The sequence below is a fragment of the Oratosquilla oratoria genome, chromosome 12 (assembly GCF_046742065.1).
Source record: "Oratosquilla oratoria isolate Oo_2021 chromosome 12, ASM4674206v1, whole genome shotgun sequence".
Classification (NCBI taxonomy): domain Eukaryota; kingdom Metazoa; phylum Arthropoda; class Malacostraca; order Stomatopoda; family Squillidae; genus Oratosquilla; species Oratosquilla oratoria.
This window is the reverse complement of record NC_134788.1, coordinates 57,099,937-57,108,760: the sequence shown is the minus strand read 5'-3', so window position 1 is coordinate 57,108,760 and position 8,824 is coordinate 57,099,937. Positions and strand designations below refer to the sequence as shown.

Below are 8,824 nucleotides of genomic sequence, written 5' to 3'. Positions count from 1 at the left end.
CCAGAGCTTTACCCGTCCAAGACCATAGTTGAGTCAGTAAATTCATCTGTAGACGTTAGTAGTGTACCAGAGATTACAAAGGAAGAAGTAGATTTTGCTCTAAAGAATATGGAACGAGGAAAAACACCTGGGGAAGATGGTATATCGATAGATCTGTTGAAAGACGCAGGGAAAGAAGTTCATATTGAATTAGCTCAGTTGTACACTTGGTGCTTACGTCAAGAAAGCGTTCCTGAATCGTGATATAATATGCTATAGTGATTTTGTTTCATAAAAAAGGAGACCAGAAAGACCTTAGTAATTATCGACCAATTAACTTGCTATCAACTGTATATATTCTCCATGATCCTTACAAATAGACTAAGTCAAGTTTTAGATGGAAACCAACCGAGAGAACAGGCAGGCTTTAGGAGTTTGCTTGGAAGAAATTTTTAGAAGGTTGAGTTGGGAAGAGAAAGTTTTGAAGATTAATGGCGAATATAAACCACCTAAGATTTGCGGATGATGTTATTCTTATTTCAGAAAGAGCAGAAGACTTGCAAGATATGTTGTGGGATCTGAACTAGAAATCTGAAAGGTTTAAAATTCAATAAATATAAAACCAAAGTAATGTTCAACACGAAAGTTCAAAGTAAAGAGATTATAATCGATGGTGAGAGTCTTGAAGAAGTTGAGTGTAATTATTTAGACCAGATGGTGAAAGTGACAAAAGATAATGATAATGAAATAAAAAGACGCATTACAATTGGCTGGAAAGTGTTTGGCAAGTATAATAAAATCTTGAGAGGCTCTACCTCTTTATGTTTGAAACATAAAGTTTGCAATCATTCTGCCAGCAATGATGTCCGGGTGCGAGACTTGGAAACTGACGAAGATGGAAACAAAGCTGAGGACTGCATAGGGGAGAATGGAAAGATCAATGATGGGAATAACGCCGAAAGACCGAAAGAAAGCAAGTTAGGTGAAAGAGCAGACTAGAGTGGAAGATATTGTGGAGGCGTTAAAAGAGAGGAAGTGGAAATGGGCAAGTAAGTTAGTGCGGACGACTGATGAGCGATGGAGCAGGTATATTACTGGGTAGACGCCGCGAGAAGGTAAGCGTGGAAGACCAGACAGAAGATGGAGAGACAAAATTGAGAAGTTTGCAGGAGTGACGTGGCAAAGGTTGGCGCGGTCATGGAATGCTATAAAGGAGGCCTTTGTTCAGCAGTGGACTTAGGATGCCTGATTTGATTGATTGAACAGACTATAAAACACTTCGTTTGTTTATTCTTTCCTTCGTTTATATTCCGACAGCGAGACTGATATGTAAAACATTCCTATCCTGTTTTTGTTTTGTTTCCTTCATTTATACTCTGCCCTGTACCTTCATTTTTTTCGTGCTTTTCATAGTTTGTGTAGTTTCTCCTTTAGAACATCTATTTTTGCTTTCCCGTATAAGAAATTCCCTGCCGTTAGTTCTTTATTGTCACTCTAGCTTTAACTCGTTTTACTGCAGTATTCTTGAAGTACCTGGCAATGTTTATTTACATATGACGTCATAGACAGCCAAGCCTTGAGTTGCACTCTTTCAGCTATTTGAAGAGCTTATATTTGTGGCTAAACTAGTGTGCCCGTCTTGAATTCGTAAGTGAAATCATATAGTGGTAAATTAGCTTAGTGCACGCGTAGTGTGTTTACTTTTGGCATTTGCAACACTTCAATTCCCGTTCGGTAGTGTATTTGGCATTCTGAGCAGGGGTAAGTGTGTGGGTATTTATCAAGATCATGTTTGCCAGCCTGGCACCTGCAATTACATAAATAGTCGGTTAGCTGTTATCATTCTGAATATTCTTAACCCCAGATATAGTAGTGGTATCAATAGCTAATTAAGAAAAAGATTAAGATCAGTGGCCATCTTTAACCCATTAAACTCCGATGACAAGATTCCTTGTCATTTGGTCAAATAAAACAAAAAATCATAAAACACCAAAATGTTTGCTCAAACACCAGAAAAATATGACGTCAGTACCAAGGGGATAGGTTAGGTCCGGTCAGGCTTCACTGCTGCAATTCTTACCTGTAGCTCTTATCAATAAGTATTTTAATCCCCCATATACAAGTATCACAAAATAATAGTAATGTTGGTAGCAATTTTTGGAAAATTGAGAGGCAAACATTTTTTTGGCATATCATAAAGATATTTGTTTGGTACGCGCCAAACCACACGCGGTGCCACCATCGTGGTTGAATGTTTACATTGCCATCCTTTGTGGCCCGTTATAATTTGTTTAGCTTAGTTTGAATGCTTGGAGCGTTTGGCGCATGTGCATGATATTCAAATTGTCTTGTTCTGCAAGTGTATGCCCAATTCTTCAAAAGTAAACAAATTTTCACCGATTTAAACACAAATTTGGTTATTAACCTTGGCAAATTAGTTTTCAGAGTAAAAATCTAAAGGGAAGGCATCTATATATAAATATTTTAATGTATTCATGTTTTTTAGCCTTATTTTTTCTAGGAAATAAGCAACTTGTTAAGATCAATGGAAATTTGCACAGGTAAGCTTTAAGGGGTAATATGTAGGTAGGTACACGCGAATCTGCGGTTGGCGCCATCATTGGGGATGTAATGTTCGTGAACGGTCAACTGGTCCCTAGTCAACTGGTCCCCAAATCTGCACACCTAGGACAACTGGTCCCCAAAAATAGGACATCTTGTCCCCAATTTTTTTTTTCAATAATTTTTTTTATTTAAACAATAGTTTTGAGATATTTAGCAAGAATCAAAATACCATAATATATTATGTACAACACTTTATTAGATAATACACAGGTATTATATATTACTCAAAATAGCAAGAATCAAAATACCATAATATATTATGTACAACACTTTATTAAATAATACACAGGTACATATTACTCAAAATAGCAAGAATCAAAATACCATAATACAGTATATTATGTGCAACACTTTATTAGATAATACACAGGTATTATATATTACTCAAAGTAGCAAGAATGAAAATACCATGATATATTATGTGCAACACTTTGTTAAATAATACACAGGTCTACACAGGTAATGGCCTAGTCGTCACCAGGTTGTACAGGTTTATATACTGACCTTGCCTAGGTGTTGAGCAGATTCTGTGGTGTGAAAGAGGTGTGACCCAAGCAGTGGGGGTGTGAGAGAGGTGTGATACACACTTTTTGAGCAAACATAGAGCACATCTGAGGTGTGGCCTGAGCAGTGGGGTGTGAAAGAGGTGTGATTAGCACTTTTTGAGCAAACATAGAGCACATTACACCACTGGTGAAGCACAAATGTGTTTTATTGGACTTCACCTTATGTTCAGTAACATAACTAAAAATAAAGTTAACCCATTCAACTCCGATGACAAGATGTCTTGTCATTTGGTCAAATAAAACAAAAAATCATAAAACACCAAAATGTTTGATCAAACACCAGAAAAATATGACGTTAGTCCTCGCTTCGCTCGCAGCGAAGCGAGGACTAACGTCATATTTTTCTGGTGTTTGATCAAACATTTTGGTGTTTTATGATTTTTTGTTTTATTTGACCAAATGACAAGACATCTTGTCATCGGAGTTGAATGGGTTAAAAAAACATCAAAAAACATATATACGAACAATAGAGAACACATTTGGGCAGTTTTTAGGAAATTTATTTTGAGGACGAGTTGACCACCAGGTTTGTCATTCGGGGACCAGTTGTCCTAGGGGAGCAGTATTGGGGACCAGTTGACCGGGGACCAGTTATCCTACAATCGTAATGTTTACACCGACATCTTTTTGCAACCCATTCAAATGGGTACGTGTCGATTTGAATGCTTATAGCGTTCAGTGCATGCGCAGAATTATCAAATTGTTTTGCTGTTCTGCAAGTTTATGCCAATTTCTTAAAAAAAAGTAAACACAAATTTGGCTATTAGCCATTGCAAATTAGTTTTTTGAGTAAAAATTTAAAGATGAGACACCTGTATATGAATATTTTGATGTAATATTCATATTTTTTAGTCTATTTTCTCTTGGAAATGAACATTTTTAAGATCGTTGGTAATGAAACAGCTGTGCCTCAATAATCAATGTGTAGGCATGTTCTCCGATACTTAGTCGTGTATGGTAATGCATGACATGTCGGAGATACTATGCGTAGTAGTCATAGAGGGTGTTGTTCACAAATAATACTTAAATTGATATGGTATGAATTTTTAGACAGGCTATGCTATACCTATTATATAGTCGGCTATAGCTATGATAGCAAGCATATGAAATAACTATTAGTAATAAGGTCAGTATTCCATGTCATGGACCATGTCCATGACCATGAGAAGTCTCAAAACTAGAAGAGGTCTAGAGGTTAAGCTTAAATTTTCCTCTTGGCTTCATGATGATAATAGATATGAGCTGTTGAATTAAGGCTGTTTATTCAGATTGTCATGATTATAGATAACATGATTAAACAAAATAACCCCTTTGAAAGTAAAAAGACTTTATCAATTTTTCTATATCAGTAAATTGGTGTAAGAAAATACATACATACATACATATACCAAGGCTTTTTCCCCCTTTCAAGGGAGGTAGCCAAAAAGGGAAAGGCATAAAAACACTCCTACCCATTTCATCCCTAAATACACTCCACACCCCTCCCACCCTTCCTCTCATCTGAGCACCTCCTGGATGACGGGTCATCCCTGCACCCTGCCCACCGCCCTGGGTCAGAAGCAGTGTCGCAGGACACAGCACATCCACAGCAAGGCCACTTCATTTAATCGGCGACCCCCCTCTCCGTCCCCCCTTGCATATAAGGAGAGGACGGGGAGAAATCCCTTCGGGCTGCGTCAAAACTCACTCACACACACTACCCCACCCCCCCCGCCCATTTCTCCCCATGCAGTCACAACATCATCCATATACAACCATTCTCCACTCACCTCTGTCTTCCGTCCTCTCCCTTCCTTCCTCAACAGACATTCCCCTCTTCCCCAAAGCCCCCTTCACCCCATCCATCCACCTCATCCTAGGACGTCCCCTCATGTTCACTCCCTCCACATATGCCTTCCATACCTCTTTTACTAGTCTTTCTTCACTCATTCTTTCCATGTGTCCAAACCATCCTAATATTCTTTCATCAACCCTATCTCCCAAATCCTTTTTCACCCCTGTTCTCCTCCTCACCTCCTCATTTCTCACTCTATCTAGCCTAGTAACCCCCACCATACTTCTCAGACATCTCATCTCAAACACATTCAAACTCCTTCTCTCTTTTTCTCTTATGTTCCACGTTTCTGCCCCATACAGTGCTGTTGGCACAATCACTCCTTCATACAGTCTCCTCTTCGCATCCATTCCCAAATGTCTATTTCTCATTACACTCTTTAAACCACCAAGGCATTTACTCGCTTCTCTCAATCTACATTCTACCTCCACCTTCACTCCACCTTTTCCTGCTACACTTGCACCCAAGTATCTAAAACTATCCACTTCCTCCAGTCGCTCTCCCTTAATGTTCACTTCCAGTCTACTGCCACTTTCACCCCTTGTACATCTCATCACCTTACTTTTACCCACATTTATCTTTAGCTTTCTTCTATCACATACTCTCCCAAACTCTGCCACCAGCTTCCTCAATCCCTCCTCTGACCCTGCCACAAGCGCAGTGTCGTCCGCAAACAACAGCTGGCTCACCTCCCACTTTTCTCCATTTTCTTTAACCATCTCCAATCCCTGACTCACTACCCTAGCATTCACCTCTCGCACCACCCCATCCATGTATAAGTTGAACAGCCAGGGCGACATAACGCATCCTTGACGAAGTCCCACCTTTACTTCAAACCACTCACTCTCTCCATTTCCAATCCTAACACATGCTCTACTACTCACATAAAAACTCTTGACAGCTCCCAAAAGCTTTCCTCCTATCCCATAAATCTGCATAACCTCCCACAGTGCCTTTCTGTCTACCCTATCATAAGCCTTTTCCAGATCCATAAAAGCCCAAAAAACATCCTTCCCCTTTCCTATAGCTTTCTCACATATCTGTCTTACCACAAAGATCTGATCTACACAACCTCTACCCGTCCTAAATCCACACTGTTCCTCACCAATTACTCCTTCTGTTCCTCTCCTAATCCTCTCAATTAAGATTCTCCCATAAGCCTTCCCTACTACACTCAACAGGCTAATCCCTCTGAAATTACTACATTCACACTTGTCCCCTTTTCCCTTGTAAAGAGGAACTATACAGGCACTACTCCAGTCCTCCGGTACTCTACCCTCTCTCCAGCAAACATTAAATAATCTTACCAACCAGTCCACCATCACTGAACCTCCCTTTTTCAGACATTCTGCATGACATCCATCCATACCAGGTGCCTTCCCTGCTTTCATCATCTTTACAACTGCCTTCACCTCATCCTTCCTTATTTCTCCTCTATTCTCCTCACTCATCACTCTCATTTTCTTCGTATTTCCCACTGCAGCTATCTTTCCTTCCTTATCCTCCTTCACATTCAGCAACTCCCTAAAATATTCTGCCCATCTTCCCCTCACTGCCATCTCTTCCATTATCAACTCTCCATCTGTACCTTTTACCTTTTCTTCCCTACTTGATTCGCCTCCTCTTCCTCTCTTAATTTCTTTCCAAAACATCTTTTTATTACTTTCAAAATTTTCTGTCATACTCCTACCCCATTTCACATCTGCTCTCCTCTTTGCCTCCTTTACCTTTTGCTTTACTTCTCTTTTCTTTTCTTTGTACGTCTCATATGACTCCCCTGTCCTCTTTTGTAACCAATCTGTGAATGCTCGCTTCTTCTCTTCTACAACCTTCTTTGTTTCCTCATCCCACCATTCACTACCCTTTCTTCTATTTCCCCCTGTCCTTCTTGTTCCACACACCATCCTTGCACACTTTAAGACTCCCTCCTTGAACCATCCCCATTCCTCCTCCACACCCATCTCTGCTCCATCCTTTACTCCCTCCCACTCCTCCTTCAGCTTCTTCTTGTACTCCTTCTCCTTTTCCTTTTCATTCAAGGAGTTCACTCTAAGAACCTCCCTACCTTTTGTCCCTTTCCTCCTCCATCTATCCTCCACTCTCAACTTACCTTCCACCAAAAAATGATCTGATATTCCCCCACCCTCTCCCCTTAGCACATGTACATCCTTAACTCTTCCTATCATAATCCTATTTACCACTACATAATCCATTAGCGCTCTATCTACCACCCTTCCCTCCACCACCCTCTCCCATGTGTACTTATGCTTGACTTTCTTCCGAAACACTGTATTTGCTATCATCAACTCTCTTTCTAGACACATTTCCACCATCAACTCTCCACTACGATTCTTTCCTGGAACTCCACACTTCCCAACCACTCCATCGATTGGACCATTTCCCACTCTAGCATTAAGGTCTCCCAGTACTATTACATTGACATTTCTTCCTAAACCCTCTATGCACTCATTTAAATCTATCCAAAAGGCCTCCCTTTCTTCCATGCTCTTCTCACTGCCCGGCCCATATGCACTTACAAGGACCCACATCTCCTTTCCCAGTTTCACCTTCATCCACATTATCCTTGAGGAAACCTCCTTCCACTCCACTATCCCTTTACCTATCTCCTCACTTACTAGAATAGCCACCCCTTCCCTCCCTCGCCCTCTCTTCACTCCTGATAACCTCCCACTTACACTCCCAAACATACACACACCCTTCCCTTTCAACTTAGTTTCACTCAAAGCCAACACATCCAACTTTCTTCTCACAAACATACTACCTATCTCTTCCCTTTTACTCTCATCTGTACCACATCCACGCACATTAAAAGACCCAAACCTTAGGGTGCTGGCCCGAGGCCCGCCAGCACCCCTTATGCCTTTTCTTTTTTATTTAGGAATTTGCCCCTTGGGGCTACAGGGAGAAGGATGCCTAGTCCCTCTCCCCGTCCCTTTCTTCTCGCCTCTTACGATCCAAGTGGGAAAACTTGGTGGCAGTATTCTTTTCCCCCACCACAGGGAATTCCCCCAATCAGAAAGAGAATACTCAGAGAAATGGTACAGGACAGCAACAAGGGGTTGGGGGACAGCATAACGGAGGGACAGTCGTAGTATAAAAGTGTCATCATTTCTCTATGAACAGAATTTCTTCTATCATAGACAAAATGATGTGTGGCTCTGGTCCGTAGGGGCGCCCCATATAGACCCTAAAGTATCGACTGCATGCTACTTTGCCACAATAACAAGCAGCCAATACCCCAGACGGGGTAAATTTGTTAGGTCTTAGGATTTTTGCAATACTGACTGGTTAGTGTACCAAGAGGCAATCTAAGGGTAAGGGCTAAGGCACCTATATAATATGCACTTTTTAATGTGATGGTAGAGTTCTTTTTGCTGTGCTTACATTGATGGAACATGCTACATGAAAGGTGTTAGTAAGAATAGTATAAAAGGAAGGTCCTACATTGTTTTTGACATACTCAGGTGATTTGTTGACCCATGAAACCTTCACATGCCAAGTTGTATGTCAATTGGGCCAGGGATTTGGATTTTATGGATGATTATCTCTAAATTGACAATAGTTGCCATGGCAATATGATAGTTGTTATTAAGAATAGTATAAAAGGAAGGTCCTGCATGGTTTTTGACATGCTCAGGTGATTTGTTGACCCATAAAACCTTCACATGCCAAGTTGCATGTCAATTGGGGCAGTGGTTTGAATTTCATTGATGATTATCTCTAAATTGACAACTTAATTGTTGCAATGAAAATGCAAATTTGGTATGATGCAGATGTCTCACATTGTTTTTTACATGCT

General features: G+C 40.5%; 1 protein-coding gene across 1 annotated transcript in view; it reads left to right on the top strand.

The window, feature by feature from the left end:
- The first annotated feature begins 1,420 nt into the window (after positions 1 to 1,420).
- LOC143030414 (receptor-type tyrosine-protein phosphatase alpha-like) overlaps positions 1,421 to 8,824 on the top strand; it is a 292,993-nt gene continuing 285,589 nt past the window's right edge. The window contains exon 1 of the mRNA XM_076193561.1: positions 1,421 to 1,626. The gene's annotated coding sequence lies outside the window, so the exon portion shown is untranslated. The remainder of the gene's footprint in view (positions 1,627 to 8,824) is intronic.